This window comes from Phyllostomus discolor, chromosome X, assembly GCF_004126475.2.
Source record: "Phyllostomus discolor isolate MPI-MPIP mPhyDis1 chromosome X, mPhyDis1.pri.v3, whole genome shotgun sequence".
Lineage (NCBI taxonomy): Eukaryota > Metazoa > Chordata > Mammalia > Chiroptera > Phyllostomidae > Phyllostomus > Phyllostomus discolor.
This window is the reverse complement of record NC_050198.1, coordinates 64,391,635-64,407,369: the sequence shown is the minus strand read 5'-3', so window position 1 is coordinate 64,407,369 and position 15,735 is coordinate 64,391,635. Positions and strand designations below refer to the sequence as shown.

The window sequence follows — 15,735 nt, the reverse complement described above, 5'->3', positions numbered from 1 at the left end:
CAGCACTTTGGGGCAAGTTTTGGCTAATTGATCGACCTATGCTTAAAAACCTATAACTAAAAAGAAAGTGTTTTTTATTGTAATACTGTTTGACTTATGTATTGTATAATCTAGACTCAGGAGAGTGTGGGTAGATGAGTGGGTCTTTAAATTATTGTGTTATACTGCAACTAAAGTTGTTTTGTCAGAGATCAGGGAAGTGGGGCAAAATGCCTTACCTAGAAACTTTCATGAGTTTACATAATCAGGATGCAGGATTAAAAGGAAATAGATTAATGGTCCAGAGAAAAGGGGATTTCTGAAAGATAGCAGAAACGCAGAGGAGAGGGCCCAGGAAGATCTAAATATTATGGCTTCTACGAGGTCAGGATTCCCATTCTGCCCTGGGGGATGTTTCTCTTTACTTGGCTGAGAGAACTGGGAAAGTGAACCTGAACTGGTCTCACTGTCTCAAACCTGTCAGGGAACCAAATTCAGTGGAGGAAAAGCCCCTACCAGGGCCAGGCAATATCCTTTGTGAAAACTTCCAGTGGGAGTAGGGCCAGAAGGCCAGTCTGCTGGATTACACATACATCATCTATTTTCTACATCAGATCTGTTAAACTGGAAAAACTCTGAAAGGACCAGAGTATACCACTTTAGAATGGATGAAGGAGTACACACAGCTTCTTGAGTCCCTGAAGCCACACACCTGGCTTCCTCATCAGCCTTGGGGCTTCCAAACCTACTAAAACCCTCTCAGTTGTACATTCATGAAGGGCAGAGAAATGCTCCAGGTGTCTTCACTCAAATGCTTAGTGAAAGTTCACAACCAATCACATACTTGTCAAGGAAACTAGATCACACTGTTCAAGGGTGGCCAGCCTGTTTCTGAGCTGTAACATCCATCTGTGAGCTTACAGGAACATGAACATTTTCCTTGGGACAACCAAGCATCATTTATGCACCCAACCAAGTACTGAGCCTGCTGGAGCAAAAGGGAAATTTGTGTCTCACTGCTGGAAGAAGGGGCAGGTACCAAAGCCATTCTTCTTGACAATCCCAATGTCTTCCTCAAAACTGTAAGCTAAATCCTGCCTCTCTTCTCCTGGAGCCAGACACAGCTGCACTGATACATGACTGTCCTGAGATAATTGATAAAGTCTATTCTAGCAGCATTGATTTATAGAACCATCCTCTAGAAGAAGCAGATTGGACTCTACATGCAAATGGAAGTGGTTATATGGACAAAGGAAACAGAAGGGCTGGGTATGTGGTTGTGATCCTTGAAGGAATAGTAGAGGTCCAGGTCTTGCTGCTGGGAACCTCTCCTCAGAAAGCTGAACTGATTGCATTGATGAGGGCACTGGAACTTTCACGTGGAAACAGAGTGAATGTGTATATCAACTCAAGGTGAGCTTGCTTAATTTTGCAATCACATGATTCCATCTGGAAGGAAAAAGAATTGTTAACTCCAATAAAAAGGAGATTAAGCATGCAGTAGAAACTTTAAAATTGTTAGAGGCTATTCAGGTACCTTTACAGGTGGCAGTTATGCACTGCCTGGGGCATTAGAAAGAAGTCACTGAAGTGCCTAGAGGAAACAATCTGGCTGATCAAGCAGAGAAAGAGGGTACTAAAAAAATGTTTATAATGCTTTTGGTACCTGTTCTAGACTTGTCACAATATAATCCTGAGTATTTGACTACAGACTTAGAGAAAGCTGATATGAGAGCTGGGGTTTTGATGATGAAGGAACTGATAGTGGATGGAGAAAGAATAACAAAGGAGTTATACTGCTTCCTGAATGTTTAGTAGAGCCAGTCATGAAGCATTTGCACAAGGCCACTCACTACATAAGGGACTCATTAACTGTGTATATTAAACTGTGGCTCACAGGTCCTGGAATTTCTAAAGCCATATGAGAAGTAATTGCTAGATGTGTCATGTGCCAGAAGAACAACCCCTAGAAAGACCCCCACAAAAGAAGGCAAACAATACCAATGGCATTTGAGAATTGGCAAATAGACCTTACCCAGATGCCAAGGGACTAAGGGTAGAAATATTTGCTAGTCTTCATTGACAACTTTTCAGGATGAGTAGAAAGCTATCCTACTAGAACATAGAAATCCTTGAGGCGGTGTATAGAGTAAGTGGAGGCAGTCTGGCTTCCTCGTGCAGGTGTCTGTATAACTAAGGGGAACAGTGTTCCCCATAGCCTTGAAGGGGCCTGATAGCCAGTGTCCTCATAGCCTTGAGACTGTGTCCAATAAACTGTTCCCATAACATGAAATGGGCTCGCATGCGCAGAATTATGTTATGATATATTATGTTATGTTATGTTATGTTATGGCATCTTGTTAGCTTTGTTCCCCTTTAGTACTTAAACAGATAGAGACTCCCTGCTGGGGGCAATGATGAGAGACACACAAGGGGACAGGTGCCACTATGGGTGTCATGGTGGGGAGCAGGGGCCATGGCACGAGACATGCAGATAGACACACAGCTTGCAGCATGTGTGGCTCTCCCACCCATGAATAAAGGCATGCCAGACATCCCAATGGCTCTGTGAATACTTTTCTGTCTGCACGAATACCATGAACCTGCCTGGCCTTTAAGGGTGGCAACACATAGTGAAAAGCTTACTGAAGGAAATAATTTCTCACTTTGGTTGATTCAGCAGCATCCATAGTGATAATGGATCCACTTTTGTTTCAGAAATTACACAGAGGGTTAGTAAATTCTTAGGAATCAAATGGAGATGCCACATGGCATGGAGACCTCAGGCTTATGGGAAGGTAGAGAAGATGAATCACACCTTGAAGAAAAATATAGCCAAGCTGTGTCAAGAAACTGATCTCCATTGGGATCAAGCATTATCTATTGCCCTGCTCAGGATAAGGGTGGCTCTTTGAAGTGGGATTCAGTCGAGTCCTTATGAAATTGTGTACAGGTGACCATCTCAGTGTACAATTGGGGTGGGAGATATGTATGTAGAACAAGAAGTGGAGATAAAGAAAAGGTACAGCATTTAAGTCAGACATTAGGCTGTAACTAATGACCTTGCCTGTATTAGAGACTTCTCCCCAACAGGTTCGCTACACTCTTCTGAGCCTGGAGACAAGGTGCTACTCAAGACCTGGAAACAAGATTTCCAGAGAGCCAACTAGAACAAAAGTGGATTGGACCTTGGGACATACTCCTCACCAGCCCCCACCATGGTGAAGATGGCAGAAATAAAACCTTGGATTCATCACACTAGAGTAAAGAAACCACAAGAGCAACAACGGACTACTGAACCTCAACAAGTCCTTAAAAATAAATATTTTGCTGAAAAAAGTCCATATTGTTGGTGGTAATGAAAGGCACCAGAATGTTACCAGTGATAGGACCTCAGTTCAGCCACCGCCATATTGAGTTCTGGCAGAGAACTCACAACCGAGACTCAAATGCAAGCAAAAGGTTTATTTAGAAAGTCACAAAGGTGGGATAAGTGATCTGTGGAAGAAGTGAGCCAGCTGGACTTCATGGGCTCAGAAGACAAGTTACAGATGCAAAAGAAGGGCCCTTGGAGCTTAGGAAAAAAAGCAAGGATATATGCATCTGTAGGAAGAAGATGGGGAAAGCCTTGAACATGCTTCAGAAAGACAGCTGTGTGTTGGGTCCTTTGTCTTGAGGGATTTTTCTGGATGTCTCAGAGGAGAATATCAATGGAATATTCATCAGATTTCCAGATGTGTCCCTATAGAGTCTTGGTCTTCCCTGATTGTTTGGCACCAGGGCAGGGGGTTATTAGTCATCAAAGCTGGAACTGAGTTTCACCATGTTTTTGCCTCACCTGGCCTTGCTGCTTTTCTGAATCTGAAGCTAAAATACATGTGAGATCTACCTGTTATCCCCAGTGATGTGGATTCTGGCCAATGGTGTCTGCAGTGTTGTGGATGTGACAAACAAATTTACACGGACTACCAAAGTCCTGTGGAGAAAAAAGGACAGCATGGCCACTCTCTGAGAGAGAGAGCACCTTGACCCTTTCCTGGACAAGCTTTTATTGCTTTCTAATAGAATACATCAAAGGTTTTCATTCATTATGCTCAGGTTTGCTTTAGGTGATTACTTTTACAGGTAAAGGAAAGGATGTTACTGATTACTTATAGATTAACAAGGAAAAATGTTGCAAATGCAAGGGAATGATAAGAGTGATTGGTTTGGCTACACTCAGTCCTTGGGAGGTTTAACACAAACTTTAGGAAGTTACTTTAAAGATATGCAGTAAACAATTTCTGCTTCAACTCAGGGTGAAGGAGTTTTAGCAAGAGCAAGCCTCAAAGCAGCCTAGGTATAATGCAGGCCTGGTTTCTCACAGGAAAGCTGATACATGGGTTTAGCTCCTGTATACCGACTTGTGCCTGTCGGTTTTCTGATAGGGCTGGGCTACATTTACCACACCAAGCTTATTGGTTCCCTGTACTCTAGGGATTAATGATTAAGGGAGTGGTCATGCAAGGGCTTGTATGGGAGTTGTATGAGGTTACTCTCTGGTCCCATTCATTCTTCCTCTAAGAGGGTCTACCACATAGCTGGCCACATGCCAGGGGAGGAAAGCTCAGGGGAGGGTGTGAACCACATGACCAGTGATATGCTAGGGGGAAAAAGGTCATCATGGGGGTGAAGTCCTAGCTTACAACTGTCTATGGCTAGGCACCCAGGGATTTCCATCCAGGTGACTTTCTATACTTGGCCTATCATTTCTACTCTGCTCATGCCTAACTGCCTACTAAATTTTCACAAATAAACTTATCTTTTCAATGGTGTTTTAGATACCCCAGCATTATGTTTTTAAATGTACCCTGTTTTATATTGCCCTAGAATCAAACACTAAACACATATATATTTCCAAATAACAGAGGGACATATAGGTTGTTTTATCCAAATTAAATTCAGGCTCCCTGCTCTAATAAAAGTAAACTTTTTTTGAAGTATATTTTATTGATTATGCTATTACAGTTTCCCAATTTCCCCCCATTTATCCACCTTCCACCCTGCACCCCACCAATCCTCTAGCATTCCCCAGCCTTAGTTCATGCCATGGGTTGTACATACCAGTTCATCAAATTCTCTGTTTCCTATACCATTCTTGACCTCTCCCAGTCTATTTTATGCCTACCAATTCTTCTTATTCCCTATACTTTCCCCCACATTCCTCCCCTCCTTCTCCCCACTGAAAACCCTCCATGTGATCTCCATTTCTGTGATTCTGTTCCTGTTCTATTTGTTTGCTTAGTTTATTTTTGTTTTTGTTTTTAGGTTCAGTTGTTGATAGTTGTGAGTTTGTTGTCATTTTACTGGTCATCGTTTTTGATCTTCAATTTCTAAGATAAGTCCCTTTAACATTTCATGTAATAAGGGCTTGATGATGATCTACTTCTTTAACTTGACCTTATCTGGGAAGCAGTTTATCTGTCCTTCCATTCTAAAATATAATGTTGTTGGAGAGTATTCTTGGATGTAGGTCCTGGCCTTATATAACTTCAAATACTTCTTTCCAGACCCTTCTTGCATGTAAGATTTCTTCTGAGAAATCAGCTGATACTCACATAGGAACTGCTTTGTAGGTAACTCCCCTTTCCTCTTGCTGCTTTTAAGATTCTCTCCTTATCTTTAATCATGGGTAGCCTAATGATGATGTACCTTGGTGTGTTCCTCTTTGGGTCCAACTTCTTTGGGACTCTCTGGGCTTCCTGGACTTCCAGGAAGTCTATTTCCTTTGCCAGATTGGAGAAGTTTTCCTTCATTACTTGTTGAAATAAGTTTTCAATTTCTTGCTCTTGTTCTCCTTCTGGCATCCCTATAATTTGGATATTGGAACATTTAAACTTGTCCCAGAGGTTCCCAAGCTTCTCTTCATTTTTTTGAATGCTTGTTTCTTCATTCTATTCCTGTTTGATATTTATTTCTTCCTTTTGTTCCAAATCATTGGTTCCAGTTCTGGTTTCCTTCCCTTTGCTATTGGTTCCCTGAATATTTTGCTTTATTTCACTTTCGGTAGCCTTCATTTGTTTCTTCATTTTGCAACCATTCTCAACCAATTTTTTTTTTATTTCAATCATTGTTCAAGTACAGTTTTCTCCCCCCTACTCCCATTCCAGCCCACCCACCCAACCCTCCCCCCTTCCTCCCATTACCCCCCACCCCTAGTTTTTGTCCATGTGTCCTCCAAAATTGTTCCTGTAATCCCTACCCATTCCCCCCTGAAATTCCCTCTTCTCTCCCCTCTGGCCACTGTCAGACTATCCCCTATTTCAGTGTCTTTGGTTATATTTTGCTAGTTTTTTTTGTTTTGTTTTGTTGTTTAGATTCCTGTTAAAGGTGATATCATGTGGTATTTGTCTTTCACTGCCTGGCTTGTTTCACTTAGCATAATGCTTTCCAGCTCCATCCATGCTGTTGCAAAGGGTATGAGCTCCTTCTTTCTTTCTGCTGCATAGAATTCCATTGTGTAAATGTACCATAGTTTTTTGATCCATTCATTTACTGATGGGCATCTAGGTTGCTTCCAGCACCTAGCTATTGTAAATTGTGCTGCTATGAACATCGGGGTGCAAAGGTTCTTTTGTATTGGTGTTTTAGTGTTCTTAGGATAGAGTCCCAGCAATTCCATTGCTGGGTCAAAAAGCAGATCCATTTTTAGTTTTCTGAGGAAGTTCCAAACTGCTTTCCATAGTGGTTGTACCAGTCTGCAGTCCCACCAGCAGTGCACTAGGGACCCCCTTTCTCCACATCCTCTCCAACACTTGTTGTTTGTTCCTTTGTTTATGATGGCCATTCTGACTGGTGTGAAGTGGTATCTCATTGTGGTTTTAATCTGCATCTCTCTGATGGCTAGCGATATTGAGCATCGCTTCATGTGTCTTTGGATTTTCTGTATGTCCTCCTTGGAGAAGTGTCTGTTCAAGTCCTTTGCCCATTTTTTAATTGGGTTACTTGTCTTCTTAGAGTAGAGTCGTGTAAGTTCTTTATATATTTTGGAGATTAAACCCTTGTCTGAGGTATCATTGGCAAATATGTTTTCCCATACAATTGGTTCTCTTTTTATTTTGATACTGTTTTCCTTAGCTGTGCAAAAGCTTTTAATTTTGATGAGGTCCCATTTGTTTATTCTTTCCTTTATGTCCCTTGCTCTAGGAGACAAGTCAGTGAAAAAGTTTCTGCGTAAAATATCTGAGATTTTCCTACCTACGTTCTCTTCTAGGTCTTTAATGGTGTCACGTTTTATATTTAAGTCTTTTATCCACCTTGAATCTATTTTTGTATAAGGTGTAAGTTGGTGCTCGAGTTTCATTTTTTTGCATGTAGCTGTCCAGTTCTCCCAACACCATTTGTTGAAGAGGCTATTTTTATTCCATTTTATGTTGCTGCTTCCTTTGTCAAATATTAATTGACCATAGAGGCTTGGGTTTATTTCTGGGCTCTCTGTTCTTTTCCATTGGTCTATGTGCCTGTTTTTATGCCAGTACCAGGCTGTTTTGATTACAGTGGCCTTGTAGTATAGTTTAGTGTCAGGTATTGTGATCCCTCCTACTTTACTCTTCTTTCTCAAAATTGCAGCAGCTATTCGGGGTCGTTTATGGTTCCATATAAATTGTTGAAGTGTTTGTTCTATGTCTGTGAAATATGCCATTGGTACTTTAATAGGTATTGCATTGAATGTATAAATTGCTTTTGGTAGTATGGACATTTTAATGATATTAATTCTTCCAATCCATGAACACGGTATATGTTTCCATTTGTTTGTGTCTTCCTTGATTTCTCTCCTCAGTGTAATGTAGTTTTCTGAATACAGGTCTTTTACCTCTTTGGTTAGGTTTATTCCTAGGTATTTTATTTTTCTTTTTGCTATTTCAAATGGGATTTTTTTCCTTGATTTCTGCTTCTGCTGTTTCATTGTTGGTGTACAGGAATGCCTTTGATTTCTGGATATTGACTTTGTATCCCGCTGTTTTACCAAATTCATTTATTAGGTCAAGCAGTTTTTTGGTGGAGTCTATAGGATTTTCTATGTACACTATCATGTCATCTGCGAACAGTGACAGTTTTGTTTCCTCCTTTCCGATTTGGATTCCTTTTATTTCTTTTTCTTGTCTGATTGCTGTGGCTAAAACTTCCAGTACTATATTGAATAGAAGTGGTGAAAGTGGACATCCTTGTCGTGTTCCTGTTCTTAGTGGAAAAGATTTTAATTTTTACCCATTGAGTATAATGTTGGCTGTAGGTTTCTCATATATGGCCTTTATTATGTTGAGGAATGCTCCCTCTATTCCCACTTTACTGAGTGTTTTTATCATAAATGGGTGCTGTACCTTATCAAATGCTTTTTCTGCATCTATTGATATGATCATGTGTTTTTTGTCTTTGCTTTTGTTTATGTGATGTATTACATTTACTGATTTGCGTATATTGTACCATCCTTGCATGCCTGGAATGAATCCCACTTGGTCATGGTGTATGATCTTCTTAATGTACTGTTGGATGCGGTTTGCCAGTATCTTGTTGAGGATTTTAGCGTCAATGTTCATCAGCGATATTGGCCTGTAGTTTTCTTTCTTTGTTGTGTCTTTATCTGGTTTTGGGATTAAGATGATGTTGGCCTTATAAAAAGAGTTTGGGAGTCTTCCATCTTTTTGGATTTTTTGAAATAGTCTGTGAAGGATAGGTGTTAGTTCTTCCTTAAATGCTTTGTAGAATTCTCCTGTGAAACCATCTGGTCCAGGGCTTTTGTGTGTTGGGAGTTTTTGGATTACTGCTTCGATTTCTTTTGCTGTTATTGGTTTGTTCAGGCTTTCTGCTTCCATTTTATTGAGATTTGGAAGGTTATATTTTTCTAGAAATTTGTCCATTTCATCTAGGTTTTCAAATTTCTTGGCATACAGCTCTTTGTAGTAATTTGTTACAATCCTTTGTATTTCTGTGGTATCTGTTGTAATCTCTCCTCATTCATTTTTGATTGTGTTTATTTGGGTTTTCTCTCTTTGTTTCTTGATGAGTCTGCTTAAGGGCTTGTCGATTTTGTTTATCTTTTCAAAGAACCAACTCTTGGATTCATTGATCTTTAGAATTGTGCTTTTAGTCTCTATGTCATTTAATTCTGCTCTGATCTTGGTTATTTCCTTCCTTTTGCTTGCTCCGGAGTGTCTTTGTTGTTGTTCCTCGAGTTCTTGTAGACATAGGGTTAGGTTGTTTGTTTGAAATGTTTCTAACTTTTTTAGGTGGGCCTGTATCGCTATGATCTTCCCTCCCAGGACTGCCTTGGCTGTGTCCCATAAGTTTTGGGTTGTTGTGAGTTCGTTTTCATTTGTTTCCAAAAACCGTTTGATTTCTTCCCTAATATCATTCTTGGCCCATTCATTGTTTAATAGCATGCTGTTTAATCTCCATGAATTTGAGTGTTGTGGGTTTTTTTCCTTGTGGTTGGTTTCTAGTTTCAGTCCCTTGTGATCCGAGAAATTGCTGGGTATGATTTCAATTTTTTTGAACTTGTTGAGGCTTGTTTTGTGTCCTATCATGTGGTCAATCTTTGAAAATGTTCCATGTACATTTGAAAAAAATGTGTATTTAGCTTCTTTGGGATGGAGGGTTCTGTAAATATCAGTAAAGCCCAGTTCGTCTAGGGTATTGTTCAATGCCACAATATCTTTGTTGATGTTTTGTTTGGAAGATCTGTCCATTTTTGATAGAGGGGTGTTAAAATCCCCCAAAATAATTGTGTTGCTGTCCATATCTTTCTTGAAGTCCTCTAAGATTTTCTTTATGTATTTAGGTGCTCCTATGTTGGGTGCATATATATTTACTATGTTTATGTCTTCTTGGTGAATTCTTCCCTTGAGTATTATGAAATGACCTTCTGGGTCTCTCTTTATGGATCTTCTTTGGAAGTCTATTTTGTCAGATATGAGTATTGCTACCCCGGCTTTTTTCTCCTGTCCATTTGCTTGGAAAATTTGTTTCCAGCCCTTCACTTTCAACCTGTGCGGATCTTTTATCCTGAGGTGGGTCTCTTGTAGACAGCATATGTGTGGGTCATGTTTTCTTATCCAATCAGCTATTCTATGTCTTTTGATTGGAGCGTTTAGTCCATTTACATTTAAGGTTATTATTGATAAATACTTATTCATTGCCTTTTATGTACGTGTGATCCTCTCTCACTCTCTCTTTTTCTCTCTTTCCTTAAAGCAGTCCCTTCAGCATCTCTTGCAGAGCTGGTTTAGTGGAGGTGTATTCTTTTAGACTTCTTTTGTCTGAGAAGCTTCTTATTTGGCCTTCTATCTTAATTGAGAGCCTTGCTGGGTAAAGTAGTCGTGGTTGCAGGCCTCTGGTTCTCATTACTTGGATTATTTCTTGCCATTCTCTTGTGGCTTGGAGTGTTTCCATTGAGAAGTCAGCTGTTAGCCTTATTGGGGCCCCCTTGTATGTTACTTTCTTCTTCTCCCTTGCTGCCTTTCAGATTCTCTCTTTGTCTTGAAATTTTGCCATTTTAATTATGATGTGTCTTGAGGTGGGCCTCCTTGGGTTCCTCTTGATTGGGACTCTCTGTGTTTCCTATATTTGTGTGACTTTTTGTCTCATCAAATTAGGGAAGTTTTCCATCATCACTTGTTCAACTAGGTTTTCTATCCCTTGTTCTTCTTCTTCTCCTTCTGGTATCCCTATTATACGGATATTATTACGTTTCATATTGTCTTGCATTTCTCTTAATCCCTCTTCATTCTTTCTGAGCCTCTTTTCCCTTTCTTGCTCTTTCTGGGTGTTTTCTTCTATTTTGTCCTCTAGCTCGCTGATCCGATCTTCTGCTTCATCGATTCTGCTTTTCATTCCTTCTACTGTGTTCTTCATTTCAGAGATTGTATTCTTCATTTCCTCTTGGCCCTTGTTGAGAGTTTCTATTTCCTTTTTTATGCTGATGTGGTTTTCATTGAGTTCATTGTAGCTTCCCTGTAGTTTCTGGTAGCTCATTGTGAGCTCATTGAGCTTCCTGACAATCACTGCTTTGAATTCAATATCTGATAGTTGAATTGCCTCTATTTCATTTAGCATTCTTTTTGAGGCTTCCTCCTTTCCTTTCATTTGGGGAGTATTTCTTTGTCTTCCCATTGTTTGTGAGGCTCTTCTTGTTCACCTCAGCTTCTTATATTGATTTGTTCTGGCTCCCTGGGTTTATGATGTGAACTTCTTTAGTAGAGTAGCAGTGAGTTTCAGTGGTGCTGTTTCCCTGACCCCCCAAGCTCGCTGGTCTTGGGCTGTTGTTTAAGTTGGCTTTGTGTTTGCCTTTGGGTTCTGATTGTTGTTGAGTCTTTCTTTGGTGGTTCCTTCCCGTCAGCTGGTTAAATGTGGGTCACTCTGTCCACTACCTTCTATATTTTGTTGTGCTGGTGAGGGCAGGTTGTGTTGAGGCTGGTTCTTCTGTGTGTACAAGGTTTAAAGAAATCTTGTTCAGTTGTTTGTATTGGGTACTGTCTCTACTGTTTAGTTGTATTTCCAGATAAGCCCTGGATTGAGGTTTGTGTGGTTACTACTCCCTCCTTCACCTTCTTCTGCTGTTATCTGTTAGTGGTTCCTTAGTTGTTGGGTTTCCTCTTCCAGTGGGTATCCTGGTTTTCACCTCCTCCACCTATTCTTTTTTGTCATCAGATGGAGGGGAGGGAAAAATGGTTTAAGACAGCAACCGAGAATTCTGTGCTATTTACAGTAGTAGCAAGTAGGGAAGATATAGGAGATCCTTTCACTATGTATAGTGTTAACCGTGGTCTTCCACCCAGCTAGCTGATTTTTAGAAAGGATTGAAAGAAGATAATACTCTTGTTGGGGGAGGAAGGATGGTGAGTTGGATCTATAAAGCAGAGAGGTTGTGGGCGGTCAGATTCTGGGGTAAGGTGAGAGTAAAGGATAGTAAATAGGTGTAGTGTGTGAGAGAATAGAGTTAACCACTACAGTAATAGAGTTCAGGAAACTTTGAAATGGGCTACGATCTGGGGGGGGGGTGTTGTGAAGTAATTACAATTGCATGGAACATCAGTTATTTACAATAATATTATGGCAACATTCATATGGCAGAGTCTATGAAATCTAGGTAATAAGGATATGGAGTACAGAACATTGAGTAGTATGCTGATAGGACACAGGTGAGTTAATGGACAGTAGATTAGTAATACAGTATAGAAAGAGATATCAGGGGAAAGCTGTCAGGTCATACAATAAAACCAGCCTAGCAAAGCAGGCTATACAAAAATAAGAGGGATATAAAAATATTGTTAAAAAAAAGATGTAGGAACACTGGAAAAATAATAATAATACAAATATGCAATAACTTTCAGGTTCTCTGTAATAGCAGAGTGACATTTATCTCACTGTCCCAGCTGTTGTGATGCCCCTTCTTTGGGTTCAACTTTGGTCTTTTCACCGATCCAGGATTTTGTCTCACTTGTAGGTATTTAGGAAAAAATTTAAAAAAGAAAAAAAATAGAAAAGGCAGACGAAGGCAGGAAGAAGAGATAAAATTGGAGGACAGGAAGGAGGAAGGAATAAAACAAGAAATCAGGTAAGAGAGGAAAAAGAAATCAAAAGAGAATAAAAACAATAAAACTTAAAAAATTAAAAATTGTTAAAAAAACAGAATCAAATTAAAAAGTCTCTTGATTTCAAAGTGGCCAAACTGGTTTTTCTGCTCTTGCTGGCTGAGGCAGTCTGAAGGATGACTTGTTTGGCTTTTCTTCCTAGGCCCGTGGGGTTCGCACTGGCTCCTCGGCCCGTCCACCGCCCGGCACGACCGGCGCGACCCGCGCTCCCCGCGCTCCCGTGAGCGGGTGTGGCCTGTCTGCTGCCTGCACGGCCGTCTGCCACACGCCGGTGCCCCCGTGGGCGGGCGGGCGTGGCCCGTCCTCAGCCTGCACGCTCACAGCTGGGGAGCAAACAGGCCAGAGCCACTGATCACTTCAGGAGAATTCCCCAAACAGTGTCTGTGTCCATTCACTCCTTCCTCTTGGGAAATTCCTTCCGATCGAGCCCGCAGCTCTCCAGTGGCCTGCCTTCTCTCACCGCCAAAGCTCCAGCCAGAACGGTGACCCTGGGAGTCCGGGTCCGCAGCGCGACTCGGCTCTGGCGTTCACCGCCTCCAAAGCTGCTCGCCACCCGGTGTGCCCGCCAGCACCTGGACTCCTCCCAGAGCCGCCCAGACCTTGCTCGGCTGGGGAGGGAGCAGCCGACCTGGCTCTCTCCCACTAACCCTACGGCAAACCCAGCCGCGGCTCCCGGGCCTGGGGCTGCAGCCCCGGGACCACACGCCTGTCCCAGGAGCCTACCTTGATGCAGCGATCCGTTCTTTGTTCTTTCGGTTCTGCCACAATCCTTGGTCCTCCGTTCTCAAAAATGCTGAAATATGTTGGTTGCTTGCCTTTCCACTCCAAAGATCGGTCAGGACTCTCTCCCCTGAGCAGAGGAAAGCCAAATCTGCTCCTTCCTACTCCGACGCCATCTTAGATCCTCTCAACCAATTTTATGAGCATCCTTATTACCAGTGTTTTGAACTCTGCATCAGATAGATTGGCTATCTCCTCATTGCTTAGCTCTTTTTGGGGGAATTTTGATCTGTTTTTTCATTTGAGCCATATTTCTTTGTCTCGGTGCACCTGTTATGTTGTAGGGGGACGCCTTGGGTATTCACTTGGGTGCTTGGGTGAGGCAACCCTATTTGCTGCATGGTGGTGCTATCTGTGGGGGAAGGATCAGAAAAGGAACAATGCACCTCACTTGCTGAGCTCTAGCCCCACTTTCCAACAAACTCTGAAGTGTGAGACTGGGAGTTTCTCAGTAGTTCCACCATGGCAAATCCCTGCAGTAGTTTACAGCTAGCTTGAATCTTTAGTTTACCATTCAGCCAGCCCCACCTAGCTGGTGTAGTCTTCTGCCTTTCTAGAGTTCTTCTAAGCCAGCCCCACCTTGCTTGTGCAACCTGTGCCTTGTCTGTGAGGTCTTCCACCTTGCTGTGGATCCTCTCTATCCACCCAACTGCCCATCCACCCTGCTGCCAGTCTGGTGAATGTTTCTTGAACTCCTTGGTTGTCAGAGTTCCATGCAGTTTGATTACCTGGCACTTCTGGTTGTTTATTGTTTTTAGATTGGTTATTATCTTCCTTTTGTTTGTGTGAGAAAGCAAAGGGTTTCCACCTACGGCTCCATCTTGCATAGAACCTGTTATTTTCTTAAATTAGAATTTAAACCCATCAGTTATTCTTCTGACCTTGCTTTAGATATACTTGATGAGTTTGGGTGTGCTGTTTTTATTACTATGCCTTTCTAATTTTTGTATTTATTGATTTTAGAAAGATAAAGAGGAGAGAGAGAGAGAGAGAGAGAGAGAGAGAGAGAGAGAGAGAGAGAGAGAGAGAGAGCGCTTGTTTATTCCACCAGTTCATGCATTTGTTGGTTGCTCTTTGTATTTGCCTTGACCAGGGATCAAATTGATAACCTTAGCATATTGGGACAATGCTGTAACTAACTGATACCTGGCCAGGACAACATTTCAAAAACTTTTATTTTTTATAATTTATTTTAAACTAATAGGTTATTTAAAATATATTATTAAATTTCTAAGTATTTGGGGATTTTCTGTGTATCTTTTGTTTTGTCATTGATTTTTGTTGCTTTATATTTGAATTCCACCATGATCAAAACATGTACTTTGTAGGACTTCAAATATTTTATATTTATTGAGTATTGTATTAAAGACCAGAATATAGTCTAGGGTGATGAATATTACATGTGTACTTCAAAAGAGTGTTTGTGCATATTCTCCATTGTTGTATATAGTATTCTATAAATATAAATTTGGTTGCCTTGGTTGAAAGTGTTATTAAAATCATTTGCATCCTTACTGACTTTTGTCTAGTTGTTTTAGCAATTATTGAGAAATAAGTATTAAAGTCTCCAGTACAATTGGGGATTTGTCTATTACTTTCTGTAGTTCTGTGAATTTTTCTTTAGATAGTTAGGAGTTTTATTATTAGGGATGGACAGGTGAGAATATTATGTTCTCTTGGTACATTGACACTTTTATTAATATGAAATATCTATTTTTCCCTGGCGATGGTTCTGTTCAGAGGATTACTTTTTTATGTTTTTATAGCCACTCCAACTTTGGTTTGATTAAGGTTGGCATGGTACATCTTTTGGCATCTTTTAGTGTAATCGTATTTCTGTCTTCATGTTTAAGAAGTGTCGGTTTTAGATAGCATATTGTTGTGCCTTATTTTTTATCAACTAACTCTGCCTTTTAATTTGAATATTGTGTCAATTTTCACTTAATTTATGTATTGATAAAACTGGGTACAATTCTTACTATTTGTTTGCTACCCATTTTTTCTTTCCTTTACTTCCTTCTTTACCTATTTTTAGGTTAACCAAAAATTTTTTGTCTGTATTCAATTTTATCTTCCCTATTGCCTTTTTGTTTATATCCCTTTGTTTTACTTTTTTCCTGGTTGCTGTAGTGATTGCTATAACTCAGCAATTGTATATCATGTCACATAGAATATAAGAAACTTATGTTATACTACCTTTTCTTTTCTTTCACTTTTTGTTATTATTGTTGTTATATAGTTATCAAACACAATGCATTGCTGTTATTGTTACTATTATTGCTAGTACTTTAAACAATTATCTTTCCAAAGTGATTACATTTTATAGCTCTGACTATTCAGCTGGAAT

The 15,735-nt window shown here is 40.5% G+C and overlaps 1 long non-coding RNA gene across 1 annotated transcript in view; it reads left to right on the top strand.

Annotated features, from left to right (window-relative positions):
• The first annotated feature begins 3,141 nt into the window (after positions 1–3,141).
• Positions 3,142–15,735, top strand: part of LOC118498534 — a 13,387-nt gene continuing 793 nt past the window's right edge. Inside the window, exons 1-2 of the long non-coding RNA XR_004901018.1 lie at positions 3,142–3,242; positions 6,983–6,984. This is a non-coding gene — a long non-coding RNA (uncharacterized LOC118498534). The remainder of the gene's footprint in view (positions 3,243–6,982; positions 6,985–15,735) is intronic.